The 7,983-nt window shown below is 51.6% G+C and overlaps 1 long non-coding RNA gene across 1 annotated transcript; it reads left to right on the forward strand.

Annotated features, from left to right (window-relative positions):
• Window positions 1-1,915: 1,915 nt before the first annotated feature.
• Window positions 1,916-3,592, forward strand: LOC124080075 (uncharacterized). The gene is made up of 2 exons (XR_006847576.2): window positions 1,916-3,142; window positions 3,219-3,592. It is a non-coding gene; the product is annotated as an uncharacterized LOC124080075 (long non-coding RNA).
• The last annotated feature ends 4,391 nt before the right edge of the window (window positions 3,593-7,983 follow it).

Consider the following 7,983-nt stretch of genomic DNA (forward strand, 5'->3'; position numbering starts at 1 on the left):
CTCGGGGAAGGCCCTCCTCGAGGGGAGAGGTGCTGAGGGCAGGGGAGCTGGCCCTCTTGGCCTTTGAAGGGTAGGCCTTCCTGAGGAGGACACTTTAATCGCCCCCAATTAAACCATTGCCGGAAGCTTTTAACAGCCCCATCAGCCTTTTAAGGCCGGCCCTTTTGTTAGGCAGCCAAGCTGTTATGCAAAAGGAGAGCGGGCCAGGGCCTCTCACCACTTTCCCCAGGCCCCAAGGCCAGCCAGCCCCAAACTGCACTCAGCTCCAAAGAGGCTTCTTGTCGGGAATCAAAGGCTGGAGAACCTGCTTTGATCTGAGGCAACCCAGTCCTTCCTTGTTTCCCCAACTCCCCTTCCCGAAGGCTTCAGGCCTTGGAGGCACTCACGCCCACAGTTCCCAAGGTGGGGCTGCCCAGGCTGATCCCCAGGATCCTGGGAGGCATATAGCCCCTGCCCCTCACTTGGAGAAGCAGCTGCCAGGGTGGTGGGAACTGTCACTGCCGCTTGGGGTCAGGAAGCCCTGGCCTCACCTCTTCCACCTGCTCGAGGTCCTCTGGGCCTTTGTGACCAGGTGTGGGCCTCAAATAGATGTCAGCTGGGATCCCCTTAGAAATGCAGGCTGCAGACCCTTAGAATCAGAATCGGCTTCTCCCAGGAAGGCCTGGGAGGTTGAGAGCCCTGCTCTAGTGTCCCCCCTCCCTGTCCCCTTCCTCCCCGCAAAGCAAGAGAAAGTGTAGGAATGATATTAGCCCTGGTAGACTGTGAGAGGCCTCCCCCTTTGCTTTCTGAGTTTTCGACAACATGTATATTTAAAAAAAACAACAGAGCCCTCTGGGTAAATAGGAGATCCTGGAGGACCCCAAATGGCAGGCTTCCATTTGGTCATTTGGTTGACGACAAGATTCTCCACCACGGTATCCACATCTGCTCCCTCATTACTGCCGGAGGGAAGCCGGACAGGCCTTCTTATTATCCAGAAGAAGTCAAAGCCCAGGAAGTTTCCAGGGACTGGCCTGAATCCGAGGCAGGGTTAGGAGGGAAACTCAGGAAACCTCCTTCTTCAGGTCAAGCAGGGCTGCCAGAGACAGCTGTGAAGGGGGTACACTGCACAAAGTCACCTGGAGTGGGGGTAGGTGGGGATAATATAGCTCCCACTATGCTCACCAAGGGTGTCCTTGTGTGAGGGCCACGTGTGCTGGAGGAAGGGAGCCTTCTTCTAATACAAAACTCCACCCAGGCAAGCAGAAGGTGGAGACTTCTAAAATCCTCTATTCTCCGCCCCTCCCTTCTCTTCACAAAAGCTAAGGGTCATCAAGCACCTACTATGTGCTGACCTTCAGGCTTGGTGCTTTCTTTCCTGACCTCTCTTATTCCTCAAGACAACTCTCCCACTCCTTCTTCTGATTAAGATCTGTGTGCTGCTTTCCTTGAAAACCTAGCAAGACCCGGATACACTCCAGATGAGTCAGAGCCTGTCAGGACAAAGGTCTCCCATGGCAGTCCCTCGGGGCAGAGGGCCTGGCTTAGCCAAGGGACACCCAAAGGGGATGGTTTACAAAACACTTTCTGGATGTTTTCAGGTCTTGGAGTCTCCTCAGTTTTTGTGGTGTTGGGGAATGGAACCCAGGCCCTGCACAGGCTGGGCAAGTGTTCCACCACTGAGTTACTCCCCAGCCCTCTCTAATTTTTATTTTTATTTTATTTATTTATTTATTTTTTATAGGAGGAACAGGAGGTATTCTTTTTTTTTTTTTTAAATAGGAGAGAGAGAGAGAGAGAGAGAGAGAGAGAGAGAGAGAGAGAGAGAGAGAATTTTTTAATATTTTTTTTTTTTTAGTTTTTTTTTTGGCGGACACAACATCTTTGTTTGTATGTGGTGCTGAGGATAGAACCCGGGCCGCACGTATGCCAGGTGAGCGCGCTACCGCTTGAGCCACATCCCCAGACCCTAATTTTTATTTTTAAACTTTATTTACTTATTTCTTTGGTGGTACTAGGGACTGAGCCCGGGGGTGCTTTACCACTACATTTTCAGTCCTTTTCATTTTATTTTTATTTTTTATTTTTGAAACCGGGTTTTCCTAAGTTGCCCAGGCTGGCCTTGGATGTACGATCCTCCTGCTTCAGCCTCCCAAGTCACTAGGATTACAGGCATGTGCCACCATCCTGGCAAGGGTCTTGGGGTCTTGAACATCTAATCCCATCATAGGCAAATGCTGAGTACTTGGTTGTAGGAGGAGAACTAAAGCCCACCTGACCATCCTGCCACCATTCCACAGTGACCCCCAGAGGCAGGTGGGCATCTAGGACCCCAGAGGGCTGTGGCATGGCCAGTATAAGGTAGGCAGTGTGGTAGAACCCTGTAGAGCACACTGGCACAAACTTGTTCTGTTGAAGGGCAAGTCGTCCAAATTTTAGGCTTTGGGGCTCTTAAGGTCTCTGGCTCTGTCAGTTACCCAACTTTGCCATACCTGATGAATGAATCTGTGTTCCAATAAAACTTTGTGGATACTGAAATTTTAATATTATAGGATTTCCATATATGCCCAAATTTTATGCTTCTTCCCCCCCCCCCCCCCCAACCATTGTAAAATTCATTCTAATTGTTAGGTTGCACAAAAGCAGGCTATGGGCAGAATTTTGGCCATAGTTTGCTGGTCCTGGTCCTATAGAGCAAAGGTCTAGAGGTCAGCCATCCTTCTTGCAGTCAAGTGCTGGCTATTTCATTAGCCAGTAGTGTGATCCAGGACACGTTAGGCCTCTGTTTCTGTCAGCCTGGGACGGTGGCATCTGTTGCTCAGGGATTTCGTGAGATGCAGTCTGGAAAAGCGCCAACTCTTTTTTCCAATGATTGGCATGCAGCAACCCGTCCCACATGCAAGCAATGACCACTGCGCTGCCGTGAGTGTTCAGAGATCAGTGGGAGGGGACATGAAGGCTGGAGAGGCGGGGCTTCCTTTCTGGAGAAGGTCTGGGTGAGCAGACTGATAGGAAACCTACTGAAATGGAAGAAAGAGAAAAATCTTCAGAGGTCCAAGGATCTGGCCATTGAAGGCTCTTAAGAGGTCCCCCTTCAAAGCAGTGCCAAGGGGAGGTGGGGTGGGCAGACACTGTGGACTGAAGATGTGAGGCGAGGTTACTGGTGAGTCCATGTGGATGAGAGCTGGGTAGTGTGGGTCCCAAGGGTGTGTCAGGAGCAATAGCTAATGTCATTGTAGGTGCCAATCCCTTTGCTCCTCCATCCTGATTGGTGCAAGGGCAGGGCCTGAACAAAGCCCAGCTGACCAGAGCCCTTCCCTGAGACTGTGCACTTGGGAGAATGCAAGCAAGTCCCTCTCTCGTCAGAGAACATCACCACGTGAAATGCAGTCCTGGCCAGCAGCTGTGTCCCCTGTCACCCAGGGCCTGCAAGTCAAAGAACCTGTGATGTGAGAGGATGGAGTCTATCCCAACAGGAAGCAGAGACAAGAGATTTAGTGAGTCCCTCAAAGGACTGTGTTCCTGCCCTTCCGCGGTTTGTGGCTTGGTGACTGATTTCTTCCTCTGCTGGTGGGGCTATCCAAATCCTTTGAATAAACTCCTGTTTCTCTAAGCTAGTTTGAGTTTCCATTGCAAATAAGGAAAACTGCTGAGCAAATACACGGCAGATTTCCTCACAAGCTCTCATTGCACAACTGTGCGGGGCTCTGGGTAGGTACCTTATATCCACTGCTTAAGATTATGCTGGGAGCCATGGGTTTGATTATCTCCATATTACAGTTGATAAAACTGAGGCTTGGACTTTGCCCAACCCTCCATTAGTGTGTCCCTCAGGTTGTGGGCCTGGGTCCTCTTGGGTTAGCATTGACTAGTGTCTCCCAGAAAATTTTCCCATTCCCATGTTTTTAATCCCATCTCCACAATTTCCAATTTCTGATCTAGACCTTTATGTTCGGGACTGATGTATCCAGCTGCCTACCTGATAAAGCCCTCAAACATTGACCTCTAGGGCTAACCTTCTGCTCTTCACCTCCCCACCCATTCTGTCCCTCCTGGGGATTCTTCTCTCAGTAACTGGTCCCACCATCTACCCAGTTTCCCATGGCAGAAACCTGAGAGTTACATTAGCCCTCTTCCCCTCCCACTTTCTTTAGAGGTTTGGATTGCAATGCCCCCCTCCTGCAGTGCTAGGGATTAAGCCCTGGGCCCTGGCCCTCTAGGGTCATCTAACCATTGTGTTGCTAAGTTACCACCCAAGCCCCTTCTCACTAGTTCCTCCTGCCCCCCCCCCCATGTGTTTGCTCTGCTCCTTCTGGAGTGTGGGTGGAGACAAGGCCGGGTGGTGGGGGGCACGGTGTGCATCCCTTCCGAGCTTAGCCTGTGTTGTTGCCTCCTGTACTCCCCAACCCCCCCCCCCAAAAAAGGCTGAAATTCATCTCTTGTTACAAAGAAATAGAGCTCTACTCCCCCTCCCTCATCTAGCCATCTAGATCACCCCCCAAAGATGGCCTCCTCCTTCCCCAAATCTAGGCCAAGCCATTATCCACTGACCTATTGGAGGTACTTTAGCGAGAGCTCTAACCATGTCTCCTCAATACTCAAAACCCCTCGACGCTTCTAGTCCACAGTCTCTCCCAGCTGCAGCCCGCCCGTCTGCTCTCGGACTTCATCCTGGGTCTCTCTTTGCTTATACACGGTGGCCTCCTTTCGGTAGGATGAGTACCAAACCCTTATGACCTCAGGGTCTTTGCAGGTGCTGTTTCTGCTATCTGCACATGTTCCCCTCCCTCCCACTTCCCTACCTCCCAGCATTCCTAGATGGCCATCAGATCTGGCTTACCCTTCAGGGATCCTTTCTCTTCTGCTCTCCAGGAAATAGGATCCCAAAGAACGCGCCACTCTCTGTAGCCCTCAAACAGCATGTGTTTGGGTAGGTATTAGGTAGGTATTAGACTATTGGAGACTATTCTTTGAGGGCAGAGAGCAACCCTGTCCTAATTCACTTTTTTTTTTTTTTTGAGAGAGAGAGAGAGAGAGAATTTTAATATTTATTTTTTAGTTTTCAGCGGACACAACATCTTTGTTTGTATGTGGTGCTGAGGATGGAACCCGGGCCGCACGCATGCCAGACGAGCGCGCTACCACTTGAGCCACATCCCCAGCCCCTAATTCACTTTTGTGCCTGCTGTCCCCTGCACCGTGTCAGGCACAGAGCGGGTGCTCAGAAATATTTGCCAAACGAATGCCTGAGTGACAGAGGCTTGGAGAGAGCCCAGGACTTGTCCAGGATGCTGCTACCGAATCCCCAGACGTCAGCCCCCAAACTCTTGGGCTCTGAAGTCCACCCTTAAGGAAACCAGGAAGGAAGAGGCTGAGAAGAGGTCTGGCCTCAGGCACTTAGAGTCAAGGAAGAGCTGCCGGAAGCAGGGCAGGGAGGGGAGACCTCACCCCTGCCAAATGGAGTCAGGCTAGAAGTCAGAAGAGTCTCTGGTACTTGGGCCTTGAACACTGAGACAGGTGGCCAAAAAAGCACCTTAGGGATGGAGTGTGAGTGGAGACAAGGGCGGTGTGAGCCGGGGGATGGTGTGCATCCCTACAGAAGCTTAGTGTGTGATGTTGCCTCCTGTACTCCCCAAACCCCCATAAAAGGTAGGGATTCATCTCTTGTTACAGACAAAGAAATGGAGCTTCAGTGAGAGGGAAGTAACTTCCCCAAAGTCTCCAGTAAATGTCAGAATCATGATGGGGAATATCAGTCCAGAAGAGAAAATGGTAGGAGAGGCCCCACTGTTGGGGAGAGGCTGTGACCCTGCTGCCCTCCCCCATGCTTCAACACCCCAGGCTCATCTGTGGGGATGTCTTTTTGAAATTCTTGGGAAGCTCTTTCTAGAAAGCCCAAAGCCTGCCCTGCACCATCTCAGGTGGGCAGAACTTCCGGGCTGGCGCCGGCCTCCCTGGAGAATTTCTCAGCACAACTTCCATTCCAAAAGGAGCTTAGGGCTTTGGGGCCGATCCTGCTGGGGTCCATCAATGCTCTCGCTCAGGGGTGCAGAGTGAGATCCACTGGGGTGTGGGGGAGGGATGGGGCTAGGAAATCCCCTTCAGGCCTGGTCCTGGGTGTGGGGCTCTCCCATTGTTGCTGTCTCCTATTTAACCACAACTTACATACAACTCTTAAAAAATACACCATCATTTAAATGCGGGGTGGTGGTGGTGGTAATCACTCATTAGGTGGTCGAGCACTTGCCTAGCACGTTAGAGGCCCCTGGGTTCAATCCCTAGCACCTCAAAAAATATATATAAACCAGACTTACATGGGACTTTATAAATATGAACTCAGTCTTCAGAACAACCCTATGAGGCAGGTACATTTTACAGAGGTTGAAATGGGAAGGGCAGGGACTTGCCAAGGTCACCAGCAATAAGGTGCAGAGCTGGAGACCCACAGGCCTGAAGCCAGGGGGTGTGAAACCCCCTCCTCCCCTACAGTGGGGAGTCTCTGCAAAGAGAGGGCTCAGAAAGCCCTGCACCCCAGTCCGGCCTCAGCAGGAGATTCCCGGCCCCTTCTTTTCACACAGATCCAGGGTTTGTGTACCTCAAGTGAGGGGAGTGGACGCCCCAAACAAAGAGGATGCAAGCAGAGATAACCCAATCGTTCTGGGCCTGGCTGGGCCATTGGGAGGGTCACAACTGAATCCTCCCTGCTCTGGGGCTGAACCTCAAGAAGGTGCCCTGGCAAGGCTGCCTGTAGTTTGTTGCAAAACAATGAGTCAGCCCGGGAGGGGGCGGGGAGGGGGTGGAAGGCATCTCCCCTGCAGCCCAGCCTCCAGCCTCTTAGGCTGCCCTCTTCCCCGCCCCTCCCCGTTCCCTGCCCTTGGTCTTTAGAAGGCTCAACCAATTTCCTTTTTCTGTTGTTTGGCTGTGATAGGAAAAGTATTGAAAAATAGAAAGTGCCCTAGACAGGAAAACGCTCTGAAAGCTGCAACCTGGCAGCCCAGGCCAACACCCCAGTCAGAGGGGGCCACCAGCCAGGATTCCAACCAGGGACTCCTTCCCAGGCACTGGCTCCTGAGGGCACTTTAAGCCCTGGTGAGTGGAGATGAGAATTTAGAGGTCCAGGGATGGGTAGGGAGAGGTTCAAGGTCAGACAGCTAGTGCCAATGATTGGGAGGGTGGGGCAGATCCTGTGGGAAGGTCCCCGAGACTGGTCCCTAAGTGGGGAACTGCTGGAAACACAGGCTTCTTTTAATTTTTTTTTTTTTTTTTTTTTTTTTTTTGCAGTCTTGGGGACTGAACCCAGGGCAGTGCACGTGATAGGCAAGCACTCTACCACTGAGCCACACCCATGGCCTATACTTCCTTTTTAAAAAATTAACCTTGCCAAAGGATCATGTGCTTCTATTCTCTTGTGGCCCCAGAGCTCCCCTTCAAAGCCATTTCAGGACACAGGGCCATTCTCTCCCCTGGCCCTCACTGAGGAAGCAATGTGGTTACTCCGGATAGATCCCATAGGGTCACAGTGGGTATCACAAGTCACTCTCTGGGCCTCGCCCCCTTCACCTCCAGTGTTTTCCTCCTAATGGCCCATGAAAGAGAAAGCCTTCTGCTCTTGAGAACAGCACAGAGAAAAATCTGCTGGAGGCTATTGAGGAAATTCATTAATTTATTTGTTCATCCAAACCTGGTTGGGTTGCTGCTGAGCCAGATTCCACAGAGGAGGAGAGAGGAGGGTCCAGGCTCCTTGGGATCCAGCTGCACAAACAGATAACTGCTCTTCTACACTAGTGTACTGACCAAGGCTTATCTGCCCTGAGTGCAGGACACTGAGGGACCTGTCCCAACCTGAGGGATAAGAAGGCAGAGGAGCCAGAGAGAGCCACATCTTAAAGAACAAGCAGGAGTGCACCAGAGCAGCAGGTGGCAGAAGCAGGTACTGTGAGGGAGAAAGCATGCCCACAGCTCCCTCTGGTTCATAGAGCCACTCAGTCAACATTACTGAGCTCC

Source organism: Marmota monax, unplaced genomic scaffold (assembly GCF_021218885.2).
Source record: "Marmota monax isolate L192 unplaced genomic scaffold, Marmota_monax_Labrador192_F-V1.1 WCK01_AAM20220418_F8-fsc00015, whole genome shotgun sequence".
Taxonomy (NCBI): Eukaryota; Metazoa; Chordata; class Mammalia; order Rodentia; family Sciuridae; genus Marmota; species Marmota monax.